General features: G+C 42.3%; 1 protein-coding gene across 3 annotated transcripts in view; it reads right to left on the bottom strand.

Annotated features, from left to right (window-relative positions):
* Positions 1–17,694, bottom strand: part of SHLD1 (shieldin complex subunit 1) — a 106,389-nt gene that overhangs the window by 62,994 nt on the left and 25,701 nt on the right. The gene's annotated exons all lie outside the window — the stretch shown is intronic.

The raw sequence follows: 17,694 nt of genomic DNA, 5'->3' as shown, positions 1-17,694 counted from the left end.
AGGTTCTGAATGTTTAGGCCAATGATGTCTCACTACCTTTTCCAGAATTGCTTCTGGGACACGAACCTTGAGCCTGTGAGTGTCCTTTTAAAAGACTTAGACTCAAGGCAAATTTAAAAGAAAGTGAGGTTTACTATGTTGTAAGATGGCCACTCATCAACTCCTTCCCCGCTCTGTATGTCATTCCCAAATCAAGAGTGGAGTCAATTCCTTCCCCCACTTGAGTTTGAGTTGGCCTGTCACTGCTTTGACCAGTAGATACAACTGGTCAAAGAAGTGAGCCAAGCTCCTGAGAGGACTGGGAGTTTCTGATTTTCTTCTCTTGGAATGCTCACTCTTGGGATTTTCCCTGTAGGAACTCAGCCACCATGCTGTAAGAAGCCCGGGCCACCTGGGCATGGAAAGGCCACATCCAGGTGCTTCAGCTGACAGCCTACCTGAGCTCCCAGCTGATGCCCATCATCAGCTGTTAGTGACATGGATAAGCAATCTTGAATATTCCAGACCATTCAAGCTCCAGGTGACTGTAGCCTCAGCCAACATCACTTGGAGCATAAGAACCATCCACCTGGGACTTCCCTGGTGGTCCAGTGGTAAAGAATCCGCCTTACAATGCAGGGGATGCAGGTTCGATCCCTGGTCAGGGAAGTAAGATCCCACATGCTGCGGGACAACTAAGCCCACGCACCACAACTACTAAGTTCACACGCCACAACTACAGAGCCCACGTGCCCTGGAGCCTGCATGCCACAACTAGAGAGAAGCCCGCACAGTGCAATGAAAAGCCTATACACCGCAACGAAAGATCCTACATGCCTCAACAAAGATCCTGCGTGCCACAACTAAGACCCGACCCAGCCAAAAATAAAAATAAAATAAATAAATGATAAATAAATCTTAAAAAAAAAAGAACCATCCATCTGAATCAAGTCAACCCACAATATTGTGAGAGAGAATAAAATGTGTTTCAAACCACTAAGTTTGGGAGGAGCTGGGCAGCAACATAACCAAAACATGACCTCAGATCCAACTGTCGTTAGTGACAGAGACCAGACGGGTCACATATACATGTGGGACAGGCATAATGTTCAAGGAGTGGCCCAGGAAACAGTGAGTGGAGAAGCCTGTGACAATGGCAGGGTCTAGGATTGCATGGCCAGGAGTGTGAAATTCCCAACTATCTCAGAGATGTCAGTGAAATCAAGTGATTGAATGTGAATGAGTGGCAAAGTAGAAGGTGACTTGCTAAACAAATGTAGACATGTGTTCGAATACTATTCCCTGGGATGTACAATTTTACATGACCATCATCATGGCAGATATTATTAATAGTGTGTCTAGCATGTGTGAACACTGTACTGGGTGCTTTACATACATTATCCTTAATCCTTGAAACAGTCTTGGAAGATAAGCACACTTGTCTCTTCCTCCACCCTCCTCCTTCCCTACCACCCTTCCTGCTTCCTTCTTTTATCAAGAGGGCAGTTAAAAAATTTTTTAAATCGTATCATATACTGTTAGACAAAAGAAAGCTTCCTGTCACTACTTTGAGCAAAACACAGAATCCAGAGCTCTGTTTTTGTTTTTCTTCCCAGGTCTTAATATGCTGAAAGACACTCGACAACCCTTTTTAGGTTCCAGGCTAGTTGCAAACAACTTCAACTTCTCATGCCTGTTGAAGGTTAATATTTGAAAAGTTATATGTAAGTTTGTAGTCTAATACTGGGAGAGACCAAGTATCTTTCAACTCACCTCCCATGTTCTAACTCACGCTGTAATTGTTTACTGAGTGCCTACCACATGGGTACACATCATGTCACCTCCTCACTAGATGAAATCTAGAGACAGATCACAAGTAGGAAGATTCTATTTGGAAGGACTTAAACAGCTTCAGGTAGTGGCAAGGGTTGTGTCCACAATCTAGCAGTAGGAAAGACATTTACTTTCTACCATTCTGTAAAGCTCCTGGATATCCAATACAAGACACAGTATTCAAAACAGAGCATGCACTTATTCAGTGCTTACTGGATGAATAAAAAGCATTAAATAGACAGTAACGTGAATGTGTGGAAATAATGTAAGACAACTGAGTTCACTGTATAGAATAAGTATGATTATCTGATATTATTAGTTCATACTGACCCCACAAAATTCACCTGAATGTATAAAAAAATTCTCATTTACAGCATTATATAGCCAATTCCAAACTTGTTTTTCCCAATTTCTGAATCCTGCCAATTTCTATATTTTTTCAGGCTGCTATTATCTTGGGATAGTTGCAGGGAGTTATCACATAATCCACATCAGTGAGCTCCAAGTTTGAGAGACAGCACATTTTGATCACCCATTCTTTGAAGGAAGAAATCATGATTAGCCATGGACTTGGCCACAAAGATCAATGATCTTCTCATCTTCACAAAGTAACTCAAATTCAAATTTAGGAAATTAGCTGAGAGTTTATAGGCAGAGGTAAAGCAGCAGGAAACTCTAGGGTATCTGAGATGTACCATAAAAGGAAAAACTCAGCTGGGACCACCTTAAATCATAACTGAGCAATTACCGATTCCTTATTATGACTATTTTTCTCTATATTTTTATTAATAATATATTTAAAAAAACTATAGCCAACTGGGCAATTTAAAAAAATAATTTAAAACTCTACAGGTAATTTTCAGAACACTCACAATAAGAAAACTGAGGTCTAGTAATAAAGTTATAAAAATGTTTCCTCTAAGATCTGATTAAATTTGGTATTACTGCTCTTCTGCCATAAATGTAAAATAAGATGCTAATTTCTAACCCCTGGGTAATATTTTTAGTGTCACGAGAATGTAATAGATTCAACAGCTAATCTTTTCATAGAGGATTCTGACATGGGAAAATAAGAAGACAACTGCTCTTTTTTAAAAATTTTTGGCCGTGTTGGGTTTTCATTGCTGTGCGCAGGCTTTCTCTAGTTGCGGCGAGCAGGGGCTACTCTTGGTTGCAGGGCTTCTCATTGCGGTGGCTTCTCTTTTTGCAGAGCACAGGTTCTAGGTGTGTGGCCTTCAGTAGTTGTGGCACGAGGGCTCAGTAGTTGTGGCTCGTGGGCTCTAGAGTGCAGGCTCAGTAGTTGTGGCACATGGGCTTATTTGCTCCGTGGCATGTGGGATCTTCCCAGACCAGGGCTCGAACCCATGTCTCCTGCATTGGCAGGTGGATTCTTAACCACTGCGCCACCAGGGAAGTCCCAACTGCTCTTTTCTTGAATGAATTTGTTCATTTTATTTGTTCTGTGTAGCCTTGAAAGTCACACTGCCTGATTTTGTCCCCTCTTATTTTAAGTTTTATTTAAGATTTTGCATATCTTATTTTCCTAACTAGACCATCAACTCCTTGTGTACAGGAATCATGTATTCTGAGTATTTTATATCACCCTCAATCTATAGCATGGAGCTTAACACAAAGACAACAATCTAAAAACTCTTTCATTTGACTAGTTAGACCTGTAAGAAACATGCCATGTAACACATTCTCACAGACCCAGCTATACTTAAAGCCACCTCAAATTAATTGAGAGCCTTCATCATAAGATTATTTATAAAGACTACTTAGCAAGGAGCATCTGCAAATACTAATCAAAGCACTTTGCAAACGAGAGGCATCTGTTGACAAGCACAACATTTGAAATGAAGAGTTTATATGAGAATAGGATTAGATGATTTGCCTAAAAATATATCCAAAGTTAGTGGGCTTCCCTGGTGGTGCAGTGGTTAAGAATCCGCATGCCAATGCAAGGGACACAGGTTCGAGCCCTGGTCTGGGAAGATCCCACATGCCGCGGAGCAACTAAGTCTGTGCGCCACAGCTACTGAGTATGAGCTCTAGAGCCCGTGCTCTGCAACAAGAGAAGCCACCGCGATAAAAAGCCCGCGCACCGCAACGAAGAGTAGCCCCCGCTCATCACAGCTAGAGAAAGCCCGCACAGCAACAAAGACCTAACACAGACAAAAATAAAAATAAATAAATTTTGGGCTTCCCTGGTGGCGCAGTGGTTGAGAGTCCGCCTGCCGATGCAGGGGATATGGGTTCGTGCCCCGGTCTGGGAAGATCCCACATGCCACAGAGCGGCTGGGCCCGTGAGCCATGGCCGCTGAGCCTGCACTTCCGGAGCCTGTGCTCCGCAACGGGAGAGGCCGCAACAGTGAGAGGCCCGCGGACAGCAATCAATCAATCAATCAATCAATCAATCAATAAATTTAAAAAATACATATATATATATATATATATATATATATATATATATATATATCCTCCAAAGTTAGTAGAAAACATATACGTTAATAGCAAATGCTAGGAAGTAATTCTACAGATACTTTGGGTCAGTGTTAATAACTTCTCTGTAAGGGCTCTGTCCAGTACAAATCCCTTTTCTTGCCCAGCACTGAGCAACTTGAAGGGGGACAAGGCTTGGTCTCCTCCTGAAAGGAATTCCGTAACGAAGACACGGGAGTCCAGAAACATCCCGAGAGGCAGTACTTGTTCTAACAGCAGCAGCTGTACTGGCTGCCACTCAGTGTGCTAAGCTCCAGGTGCCTCACTCAGTTCTCAGGACAACCCGTGAGGAAACTGAGCAAAGCAAAGTACAGCAACTGGCCCAAGGTCAGAAAGCTACTAGGTACAGAATCAAGGTCAAACCCAAACTACTCTGGCTCTCAAACCAAAAATAAAGAATAAATTTTTTTTTAAGTCAGGACACCATTTAAAACCAGAGCGAAAAGGATAAAAGTAAATAAATAGCATTAAGACAATTGGTTCCCATTTGGAATAATAAAGCTATCACCTTGTCCCACACCTTTCACCAAAACAAAGATTTCAAAGTACAAAAAAAACTAAACCTTAAAAATTCCAGGAGGGACTTCCCTGGAGGTCCAGTGGTTAAGACTCCATGTTTCCACTGCAGGGGGCACGGGTTCGATCCCTGGTCGAGGAACTAAGATCCTGCGTGCCACATAGTACAGTCAAATAATAATAATAATAATATCAGGAGGTATCTATCTATATAATCTTGGGAGTGAGAATGATTTTCTAAATATTACACCACAGTAGAAGCACTGATTGATAAAACTAACTACACAAGAACCTAAAATCTCTCACATCAATAAAACAATGTATTTATTTGTAATTATCAGAACTTGGAGATGAATTAATGGCCATTAATAGGGAGATAGATAGTTAAAATAGTATAGGATATCTGCACTCCAGAATACTATGCAGACATTAAAAGGACTGAAGTATTAACATTTAATAATGGCTGTTATAGAATGTGGTATTTTAAAAGACAAGTTGTAGAACAATATGTTTTTGTTAGAGATATTTTGGGTAAAAATTGTGCATAAACAACTTACTAAAATACATAATTCACATGCACAGATTTACCCACACTGAGACATATTTATGGGTACACTACCAAAAACAAAATACACGCAACACTACAGGTTACTACTAGGACATAGAAAGGGGAGAGTGAGAATAGAGAATGTCCCATTTCTACTTCCTTTTGGTCTTCAGTATTTTAATTTTTTTTTAAAGTACATATTACTTTGGTCACTTTAAAGAAAAACTTTAATCAATACATACAATTAATAATCAATACATTAAAAGGCAAAACTGGAAAAAATATAACTGCATTCCCGATGTATAGAGAACTTTCACAAATTAGTAAGAAAAGATGAAAATTTTAATAGAAAACAGGCGATTCATAGAAGAAAAAACATGTCCAAGAAAACACAATCAGAGAAATGTAAATTGAAACAAGAAATCATTTTTTGCCTATAATAGAATTATCAAAGTATTTTTAAATTATAATACTAGTGTTGATAAAAGTCTTGAAAAAAGTGATTTTTTTTGGTCCCCAAAGCACTGTATATAAGTGGTATCAAACTCTATGTATCCTTTTGCAACTTGCTTTTTTCGCTCACCATTAATGATTTATATAAGTTGACACTTTGTGGGTAATAATGATACAGGTAGCTCTTGTTCATTCATCTTAACTGCTACATCATATTCTGTTATACATTTACCTTAATATGTTTACCCGTTCTCTGGTGGACATTACTTTGTGTCCATTTTTTCCTTCTGTTTTAAACAATGTTGCAATAAATATTGTTATAAATGTAGGAGCACAGGTGCTAAGATTTCTCTCTTGGATATTTACTGAGAAGAGTAAACTGAATAGGTGGGGCAAAGACTATGAGCAACTTCACTTTGCTCTCCAAGGGCTTACACCAACTGACACTACCAACCATAAAGGAATTTCATTCCTCTACATCTCCATCAACAGCTGTATTGTCAGATTTTAAGTTCTGCTTAGGTGGTAAATGTAAAATGGTATCTCATTGCTGTTTTATTTTGCAATTTCCTTGATTACTAGTGAGGCTGATTTATATGTTTGTTGGTCATTTGGGGTTTTTTTCTTCTGTGAATTGCCTCTTCATTTTTTTTTTTTTTTTTGAAAAAAGTGATTTTTATCCCTTTCGTTCTGGAGAACAAACAAGCAATGCGTATTAAAAAATTTATTGTGATACAGCAATTTTTCTTATAGGAACATAGCTTGAAGAACAATTTAAGGTATATAAAAGGTTTTAACCATAAGGATGTTGAACACAGCCCTTTATAATAGCAGAACATTAGAAACAGTGAAAATGATAAAAGATAGGCAACTGTTTGTTTGTATAATGATTTTAAAAGTTGTTTCAGAGAAATATAAGGCACAACGAGGAAAAGGTGATCTGACAAGCATTTTAAAAGAAAAAGGTCCAGTATTTCTTGAGATGTCCAACAGATTTTTTCACAGGAAGTTTTATTGAAATAAGCCTGAGAAATAATGCAGATAGACCCTGTGAACTTCTACCCACTTTCTCCTAATGTACTGTACTTCTAACTGTAGTATGTTGACATTGATAAATCCAACCATCTTATTCATATTTCTGTTTTACTTAAAATCATTTATGTGTATCTATACGATTTTATCACATGTGTAGATTCACACATCCACAATCACCACGAAGATATAGACTATTTCCCTCACCACAAGGATCCCTCATGTTGCCCTTTATAACCAGGCCCACATCTTTCTGCCCACCCCAAACCCTGGTGTCCACTAATCTGTTCTGAAATTTCTAAAAATACTGTCATTTCAAAAATATTATATAAATGGAATACAGTAGGTAGCCCCTGGGAATTAGCTGTTTTTTCCCATGCAGCCTAATTCCCTGGAGATTCACCCAAGCTATTGTGGATATAGCTAGTTCATTCCTCTTTACTGCAGAGCAGTGTTTCATGGTATGAATGCACCACAATTTAACAATTCTCCTATTGAAGGATAACTGGACAGTTCACGTTTTTAGCTATTATGAATAAACCTGCTATGAACATTCATGTACAGGTTTTTGCACAAATCTAAGTTTTCAATTCCCACAGATTAAATGTCCAAGAGTCCAATGACTGGATCATGTGGTGATTGCATGTTTAGTTTTACATAAGAAACTGCCAAACCATTTTCCAGAGTGGCTGAACCATTTTACATTCCCACCAGCAATGTATGAATGATCCAGTCTCTCTACCTCCTCACCAGCATTTGGTACTGTCATTATTTTTTATCTTAGCATTCTGATAGGTATCATTATGGTTTTAGTTTGTATTTCCCTGTGGCTAATGATGTTGCACATATTTTCACATGCTTATTTGCCATCTGGATATCCCCTTCAGAGAAATGTCTCTTTGTGTCTTTTGCCCATTTTCTAATTGGATTGTTTATTTTTTCTGTTGAGTTTTGAAAGGTTTCTACATACTCTAGAGATACTGGTCCTTTGTCTGATATCAGATTTGCAAATACTTCTCCCAGTGTGTATCTTATCTTTTCATCCTCATCATGTGGGCTTTCAGAGAGCAGAAGTTTTAAATTTTGATGAGGTTCAATTCATCAGTTTTTTGGCTGTTGTATTTTTCATTCTACCATTTACATTTGCTTCTTTTTCTAATTCTCTGCTGAGATTTTCTATTTTTCATTAATTTCCAGAGAATTTGTAATTGATTGTCAAACATTTTTATGTTGGTTGCTTTAAAACCCTTGTCATTTAATTCCAAATCAGTGTGATTCATCTCACTGTTGGTGTCTGTGACTGCTTCTTCATTCAAGTTGTGACTTTTCAGCTCTTGGTTTGACAGGTGATTTGGGGTTGTATCCTGAACATTTGTCCACTATGTTTAGAGACTATTCTGTTTAGAGAATCTTGGTCCTATTTAAATCCTTCATTTTAGCAGGCAGCCATTCTCTTTAGGTTCAGCACTCAGGTTCTGGCCTGCTTTCATGGACTGCGGTCTAATTTTCAGAGACTCTGCTGTTCATTGTGGTTTGTCTGGTGCTGCTGAGGCCCCCACAGGTCCCTGCTGGTATTGTCTGAGGGCCTGGCTTGGCCTATAGGTGTTCCTTGGCAGGGGGAGATCTCAGGTCCCTGGGCAGACTTCCCAGGCAGGACTGCTTGTAGAGGTGGGGTTCCCCTTTACAGTGCCCCCCTCTTTGCTGCTCCCCAGCTGCCCGAGTGAATGTGGGTAAAGGTGAGTCTCAGGCCCATGAAGATAAAGGGACTTCCCAGGCTGGGTCACTTGCAGTGCTGGCAGAATCCCCCCGTTTGTGCCTCCTGGATGCCTAGGTCTGGCTTAGTAGGGGAGGGGCATCTCGGGCCCAGTGGAGGAGAGCGCTTCCCCTGGTCACTTATTGTTACGGGTCTCCTATAGGCTCCCCCTTGCTGGGTGCTGGGTTCTCCTGATGATGTTGGACAGACAACCAGTCAATCATGGGGCAAGAGGAGCCTAAGTGACCCCTTCTTGTTGCTAGATGTAGGTCAGGGTGCACTGGTCCTGGTCACCTTCTCTATGCTGTTCCTTCAGTCCTGGGGCCCCCAAACCAATTCATCTTCTTCTTACCACTGCAAATGTTCTACTTTGGATGCCACTTGTGTTTCCAGGGTTTATAGTTGTACTTAGCAGAGAAAAGCAGGGAGAAATAGGTCTACACTATTTTGTCAGATTACGAAAGATTTTTAAAACCTCTTACCTTTTAATGCTCCTATAATTTCATCAAATAAGGCATATGTAAATCCTTTGATCTTATCTTTTCAGAAGAAAACATAACATTTACTTGGCAAATGTACAAAAAAAATCAGATAGTATTTTTTATATCTGTATTCTAAACTGTCATCAATCAAGCAAGATATGTGAAAATGTGTCCTCAAATTATATAACAACATGTGAAGTAACTAGGCCTAATTAATAAGTTAGCTTCTCAGACTTCAAATGAGTAAAATAATCTCTAACAACTTTAAGTTTTAAGATGAAAAAAACTCTGCAAAGAATAAATTACAAAGGCTTAACACATATGGTACATTTAAATTCTTTTTCTCTGTAAGGCTCAGGAACATGAAAAAAGTGGCCACAAGAGGGCAGCAGACTCAAACTCTGCCCCATAGCAAGAGCCTGCCAAGCACGTGTCCAGGCTTAAGTATTACTGGCTAAAAACACGGGGATATTATTTTAACCCATTCTCCCCTTACACACTTCACTTCTAAAATGGCACTGGTCCATGGATAACGTCCTCATCTTTTTATCTATACTGTGCTTAACATGCCCCAATATTTTCCCAAAAGTTCTTTGTAAAAGAAAATTCTGGACATAACAATTACTGAATACATTGTAAAGAAATGAAGTTAAACCTCTTTCCTTGTTTGTTTTTAGAATTTATCTTAATTTTCCACTCATTTGTATTATTTTGTAAACAGGAAAAAACTCACAATACTATAAAATATAAGAATACAGTTTTCTTAAGAAAATAGCTTAAAAAGACAGTCTTTAGGGGTATCCTTAAAACTGTAATCTCATGTACTACAATGAGAGAGATTTTTTGCTAAAAAAAAATGAAGGAAACAATATACTTTCTTCATGATGGGGAAATGTAGTGATAATTCTCTACTCTCAGTAGCATTATAGCTCCTCACATATATTCATTTCTCGGCTGTTTTCTTGACTTTTTTAAAAAAAATTATTTATTTGGTTGTGTTGGGTCTTCGTTGCTGCATGCAGGCTTTCTCTAGTTGCATTGAGTGGGGGCTACTCTTCGTTGCGGTGCGTGGGCTTCTCATTGCAGTGGTTTCTCTTGTTGCAGAGCTCAGGCTTTAGGCGCCCGGGCTTTAATAGTTGTGGCACGTGTGCTCAGTAGTTGTGGTGCATGGGCTTAGTTGCTCCGCAGCATGTGGGATCTTCCTGGGCCAGGGATCCAACCCGTGTCCCCTGCATTGGCAGGCGGATTCTTAACCACTGCGCCACCAGGGAAGTCCCTCAAAGAAAAAAGCTGGGGGCTTTAGAGAGAGACCAGTCTGGGCTAGTCTGAACACTTCATATGAGAGTTGAGCCAATCTGCAGAACTTATGTGAGAGTACACGCTATTTTTTAAAATTTTATTTATGTTATTTATTTTGGGCTGCGTTGGATCTTCGTTGCTACGCGTGGGCTTTCTCTAGCTGCGGCGAGTGGGGGCTACTCTTCATTGCGGTGCGTGGGCTTCTCATTACGGAGGCTTCTCTTGTTGCAGAGTATGGACTCTAGGTGCATGGGCTTCAGTAGTTGTGGCTCACGGGCTCAGTTGTTGTGGCTTGCGGGCTCTAGAGCACAGGCTCAGCAGTTGTGGTGCATGGGCTTAGTTGCTCTGCGGCATGTGGGATCTTCCCAGACCAGGGCTCAAACCCGTGTCCCCTGCATTGGCAGGGTGGTTCTTTACCACTACGCCACCAGGGAAGTCCCATATGTGCTATTTAACTAAGAATCTTTTTTGTCCTAGAGTACACATAAGCTCAATCACAGCTTAAATTTAATGGTAAAGTTATAAACTGGTGAACAAGGTACCATGATACTTGATATCTATTTTTAAATCTTGTCAAATTTCACTTAAGTGTGTTGTTCATTTATTCAACCAGCCTCCGCTGAGCACCTACTATGTGGAAGGCACTGTACCCTTATTCCTTACAGGCCAGGGTTCAGGTGCAGACAGTGGCTGCAACAGGCACTGTTCTTAGACCAGGCAGAGAGCAAAACAAGAACCCACATAGGGAAGCACCAGGCTCCCAGGAATGAATTAAAAAACACTTATCCTTGCAAGTTATGCCAGCCAGTAAGATGGGTTTTTGTAACTTCGAGCATGTTAGCAAAACCTAGCTCCATCAAAAACTCCAGGGAGCTGGCGGGTTGGGAAACAGCAGCCACTCAGCAAACAAAGAGCATGATTTACAGCTTCAAAGGGCAAAGAGCCAAGAATAAGAAGAGTTCCAGGTCCAGGTGAGAAAATCTTTTCTGGACAGAAAGAGTTATCGAGAGTTCCATCCATTCCAGCAAAGTTAAAAAAAACCCTGACTTTATTTTCTTCCTTCAGTTTTAACATAAGAAGTTGGAACCTGCCTGGTGTGAGAAATTTATCTGTAAAGGAAATGCCTTCTTTCCGACAGGTCTACAGGTAGGTAGAGCTTCTTCAGTGATGGGAAGATGAGAGGCTGAAAGGGGAGCTCAGTGGGCAACGGACATGATGCTGGTCAATGAACCAGAGTCCTGGTGGCCCGAGACAGTGATGAGACTGCTGTGAAGATATTCAGAGTTAGAGAAAGAGGCCCGCAAGGACTTTCCAGAAGAGGTAACTGCAAATATTTAAGACAATATTTATTACTTAGTACTTACTCATACCTTGACGTTTGCATTTCTTTAAAGTTCTGCCTTGAAGTCAACGTAACCCAGATTTGAGTCTCAGTTTTCCAAAGTTTGTGGAGTAAAACATTAATATGTTACATATTAACCTTTCTATGGCTCCATTTCCTCATGGGTCACATGGAGATCATAACATTATTTACTGCTTGGGGTGGTTGTGAGAATCAGAAGGAACAATGCATGTAAAACGCATAGCACAGTGCCTGGAATGCAAGTGTACAATCAATGATAAACTACTGATCTTCCTGTTTCCCCTTAACTTTTTTTGTGTTTTTTATTTGGCTGTGCTGTGCGGCTTGCAGGATCTTAGTTCCCTGACCAGGGATCCAACTAGGGCCCCGGCAGTGAAAGCACCAAGTCCTAACCACTGGACTGCCAAGGAATTCCATCTCCCCTTAATTGTATATGATCTTCTTTGTCCTACCAATATATGACAGTGAATGCAACTAGTGATTGTGTATGTTTGACTGTTTCCACCGAGTTGTTTCCTCATATTGTAAGAAGACACAGCTGAGTGACGAGTCAGGAATGAATGTTCACTTGGAGAAGCCCCTGAAGAGAGTTATATGGTCAGGCCACTGCTGTACGCCTGGACTGAACAGTAAATGCCTGTTGGTGCAGCTCTCGACAGGAACACAGCCTGTCTTTAAAAACTGTAACTGCAGGGGCTTCCCTGGTGGTGCAGTGGTTGAGAGTCCACCCGCCGGTGCAGGGGACACGGGTTCATGCCCCGGTCTGGGAGGGTCCCACATGCCGCGGAGCGGCTGGGCCCGTGAGCCATGGCCGCTGAGCCCGCGCGTCCGGAGCCTGTGCTCCGCAACGGGAGAGGCCACAACAGTGAGAGGCCCGCGTACCGCAAAAAAAAAAAAAAAAAAACCCAAAAAACTGTAACTGCGGGCAGAGTGCACAGAAGTAAACAAGCCTCTTCTCCCACAGCGAGTGTCCTTGACACTCAAAACTAAGGATGATGAGAGACGGCACAGATCACAAATAGCATTCCTGAGCCTTAAAAATAATTCTACTCGGGCTTCCCTGGTGGCACAGTGGTTAAGAATCCTCCTGCCAATGCAGGGGACAAGGGTTTGATCCCTGGTCCGGGAAGATCCCACATGCCACAGAGCAACTAAGCCCGTGTGCCACAACTACTGAGCCTGTACTCTAGAACCCATAAGCCACAACTACTGAAGCCAGTGAGCCACAACTGCTGAAGCCGGCGTGCCTAGAGCCCGTGCTCCGCAATGAGAAGCCACCACAATGAGAAGTCCGCATACAGCAACAAAGACCCAATGCAGCCAAAAATAAAGAAATGAATAAATAAATTTATTTTTAAAAATTCTACTCAAACTGTTATCACCTCTACTATTTAACATTGTCTACAATTTAGCAGGCTAAAATACAGAACTATATGTATGTATGTATGTATGTATATATATATATATATATATATATTTTTTTTTTTTAAGGGATAGAAAAGTCACAGAAGTAGTCTATAAAGAGGGTCTCCAAGGAAATAGGAGTTGTCAGGTCACTATGTGACTTCGGGTGACTTTCTTCAATATCCTGGGGTTCAACTTCCCCTTGGAGAAAATGAGACAACTAGGAGACCTTGGTAGTTTTCAAACCTTTTTTTCCGCCCTGACATCCTTTCTTCCAATGAATAATTATCTGGAGGATGAGCAAGAGTGGAGAGTCCAGGGCTCACTACTGTCTCCCAGTCCTGACCTGAAGCTCTCAGAAAGCTGCCTGGAGCACAGTTTGGGCACACTGGCCCAGAAGCTGTACCATTCTCTAACTCTGTGGGCCTTAATCATGTAGGGTTTACCCTTCACTCCTTGGGCCACACAATTAGGACACATTGCTGCCTTCCAACAGTGGCAAGAAAAGAGTTCAAAATCCGTTTAGAACCTGAAAATTAAGCCTAGTTGGCTGAATCTGCATAACTCAATCCAGGAAGTGGTAACAAAATGCAGAGATGCATTGCCATGAAGAATACTCAAACTTCCCAAATAAAACCCATCAACTTGAGATGTGATAGGAAGTTTCAGACTTTGTTCTATGATTTCTCAGAGAATTGGCTTATCAGTCTCCTTTCCCTTCCTGAGTGTATCTTAGGTCCAGTTTAGAGGAGGCTCTGTCATTAGCTACTAGGTTGGGTACTATTTAATGCAGCTATAAAGAAAATGTCTTTAACATTATTTCCATGTCTGAAATATACCCTGACTCCTGTTTAAAATGACAACACCACATCCAAAATTCCACAGTTATTATGCAAATTCTATTTTGAGATTTTGAATTTAAGAGCTTATAATTTCTTATGGAAATAAAATTTTCAAGAATTACAAATGGATACCACATGCATAGCAGAAAGGAAAAAGACATACTTATCTACTCTTAAAAAATAAATTCCTTAGATGAAATGCCTAAATACACAGGTTATAAAATGGCCTTTGAAGATTGGGATGTTGACAGATTCCGAAAGAAGAATAAGGAGCATCAAACCACCATTTACTTTAAACTTATAACCACTTGTCAGCAGGGCCTTTAATCATCAAAGACACTGTGTTTAATATTCAACTTGCTGTATACACTCAACCAATTTCCCCAACAACTGCTCTTAGAAGTTCAAGTTGGAGGAAAGGGCTGAGGTTTCCCACCTCCACGCTGCAATGTCAAAGCAAATGCAGAGGAACCCTGTGTCCTGCATTAGAATACATCTTAGGTGCTCTCCAGGATAAAGGTTTGCGAGCGCTCTCGTGAGACAGGCCACGTGAGCTACCCAGAGTTTATCAAGCTAGAATGGTACACACAGGACTGCACCTCCAGGAAGCTTTTGTGACCTTGAGTTTGAGAGGTTTCTCCAAGACTATTTGCCATTTCACTCTGCACTTTCATTCTGTTTACTATATGCTTTCTTCGAGCCCAGTAATGAAAGAGAAAGGAAATGTGTACCTAAGAGGCAGGGAGTTCAAGTCCATCAACAAAAATGTACTTGGGACTAATTGACAGGTTGAATTCATAAGTCTCTGGAGTGGACTGGAGCTAACCGGGGAGGGGAGAGCACACTTCAATGAGGGAAACAATGCAGCTGAGGCACCAGGGTCTGACTCAGCATGGAAACAGGCCCAACTGGAAAGGCAGGCCTGTGTTAATGAGCAGGGGCTTGTATTCAGCTGGTGTGCACCTGCACAGCCTTGCCAGTTGTTAAAATATTGCAATACTGTTGAATTGGTTGTTAAATATTTTGAACAAATACCCCAGACATCAGATTACCCCGTCCTGAAAATGAGGCACAAGAGCCTTGAGAGGAGTTGGCAGGAAAGTGAAGTGGATCAGGACATCTCAAGGGGATTAAATAGAGGACGTGAAGACAACTGTGCTTCGGGACGAACTTCTTGGCGTGTGGCTCTTCTGCCTGATCTCCCGAGGAAGCGCAAAGGGCGGGGGTTTCACAATCCTGTGCTTGGCCAAGGTAACAAGTTGATGTTTGCTCCCCAGCAATTCATAGGAAGTGGCTCATCAGTCACTTCAGGACAGATGAGCTCTGTTTATTTAGACAGAGGCCGGCCTCACCTGCCTTTGGTACCCAGACAGAAACGACCAAGGCTTTGAGGTTTTTCTGACTAATACTCTCAGATTCTTATCAACCCGCGCACTTCTTGGAAAGCACTCTCGAGCCTCACGTCCTTTGCCACCAATCCCCTCCCCCGGGGCACGGGCAGTGAGGTGGCAGCTGGGCACAGCAGATAAGGGCAGAGGAGTATCTGTTTCGCTCCCGGCCCCTGAGCAGGAGCAGTTGGGGCGGAGGTCACGGCCGGAGAATGAGGAAGAGTCTTGCGTGAGGTGACGAGGGAGGAGGCAAAGCAGGGCCTCCTTCCAGAAGCTGGGTCAGTGACAGGCCCACCACAGAGGCAGCTGCATGGTGACACAGGGAATCCGTACAAAAGGAGCCAAGTGCCGTGAGTCCCAGGTTGGATGCGCCCAATGCTGGGCGACCCTGGTGTCTGCAACTGGAAACTTTTGACCGTTCACCAACCCCCAGAGGAGCAATATCCTAACAACACACAGCAGCAAAAAGCAAACCAAGAATGAAGTTGGCTTGGGAAGTGGATGTGTTGAGAAGCTGAGACGGGATGGCCACCATCAGGACACGTGCAGATAGGCCGGTTCTCTGACAAACTAGGGATCCAGAGTTATTGGACTAGATTAAAACATGGGCCAAAGTCTCCAGAGGACTGGTGAGGGAGAGAGCCTGTAACCACAGGCACCTAAGAACATGCAGTGAGGGGAGGAAAGCGACTCAATTTACAAGTAGAAAGTGAACCCTCAGGCACCTGGACAGTCTGAGAAACACGTGGTGGAAGACGGTCAGCACAGAGCCCATCGGCTGGGCACACAGGGCAGTGACTCCCCCAGAGGTTAAGGCTGTCCATCTCAAGTTCATGGCTTGCTAAGGGCCAGATTACCAGTGACAACCTAAGTTTACTTGGTAGAAAATCTTCTCACCAAAAGCAGATCTGGAATGTTTACAACAAAATAAACAGCTTTCCATGTAAGCATCTCCTACTGATGTCAGAATGAAGTTCTTTTGTCGTGGATAGACCTGAGCCCAGTTATTTCCATTTAGCATAACCTCTCAGATGCAGGCTCTTAAATAAACGGATGGCTGCCTCCCATTTGACCCCAGCATAATCCTTGCTCCCATCATGGCTCAAAGATACCATTTCCACTTAGTTCGCAGGAACCTCTGGGTGATCTGGTCCGTTTTTAAAACAGTCACGAGTATTGTCAGTAATACATGGCATAACCTACAAAAGTACTACAGAGTGGCCGAGTGTACAGCCAAAGAAAATTTTTGAAAATATTTAAGTCTGAATAAAATAGTATCAAAACCTAATATTCCTCCCTAAAATTACCCCCTCCCAAAATGAGCTGTTTGCTCTATCAAGCTAACAAACTTGCCTACATTTATTTCCAGCAGCTCCTTGTCCCAAGGCTATCAGCCCCTTGGTTACTTTCCAGGTTAGAAAAAAGCAAACTTGTCTCAAAGTATGACTCAAAATGCTGCCTTTGGATTCACCCCGGCTCTGCCATTTAATTAGTGACACTGGGCAAGTTTCCTAACTTCTCTAAGCCTCATGTCCTCATGTATAAAATAGGGCTAATTTCCATTTCTCAGGTTTGTGGTAGAAATGGAAAGTGGCAAAGGTTTGTGAAACACTAAGCGTGGAGCCCAGCAGCACAGAACCTGACGGGCGGCAAGCCCTCCACAGACAGAAGCAATCATTGCTCACCCATTCTAAGACATTCCAGAACCCTGTTGCACAGAGAGAAATGCCCAGGCACAGAACCTTCCTTGGGGGACTGTGTGCAGCCCAGCGGGAGTGCTGGGAGTGCTGAAGAGGGTCACGCACAGCCACGGGTAAAAGGCGGGAGATGGACACTAAGGGTGGTTCCACTGGGGAAGGTCAAGCTCGGGGGTGGGGAGGGGAGGGGAGTGTGAGAAGGTGTGGGGGCGGGAAACCTAAACAGGATGCTTTTCAAGGACAGCAGACAGGCAAATCCCCAAATCTCTCTCCTACCTGCCCTGATTCCAGAAATTGAACCTCTCTTTTAGGTTAAGGCTCAGTACTCTTAAGAACTGGGACTCCAAGAGTACAGAGGTGGGTGACTCACCTGTGTGTGTGTGTTTGCCCTGACAGAAGCGACAGAGTTTAAGCCGCTGCACAAGAGTCTATAACTTACTTTACACATGACATATATATATATATTTTTGCGGTACGCGGGCCTCTCACTGCTGTGGCCTCTCCCGTTGCGGAGCACAGGCTCCGGACGCGCGGGCTCAGCGGCCATGGCTCACGGGCCCAGCCGCTCCGCGGTATGTGGGACCTTCCCGGACCGGGCCACGAA

The sequence above is a fragment of the Mesoplodon mirus genome, assembly GCF_964341445.2.
Source record: "Mesoplodon mirus genome assembly, chromosome: 15".
NCBI classification, from domain to species: domain Eukaryota; kingdom Metazoa; phylum Chordata; class Mammalia; order Artiodactyla; family Ziphiidae; genus Mesoplodon; species Mesoplodon mirus.
The sequence above is the reverse complement of the archived record's forward strand: the minus strand, read 5'-3'. Positions and strand labels throughout refer to the sequence as shown.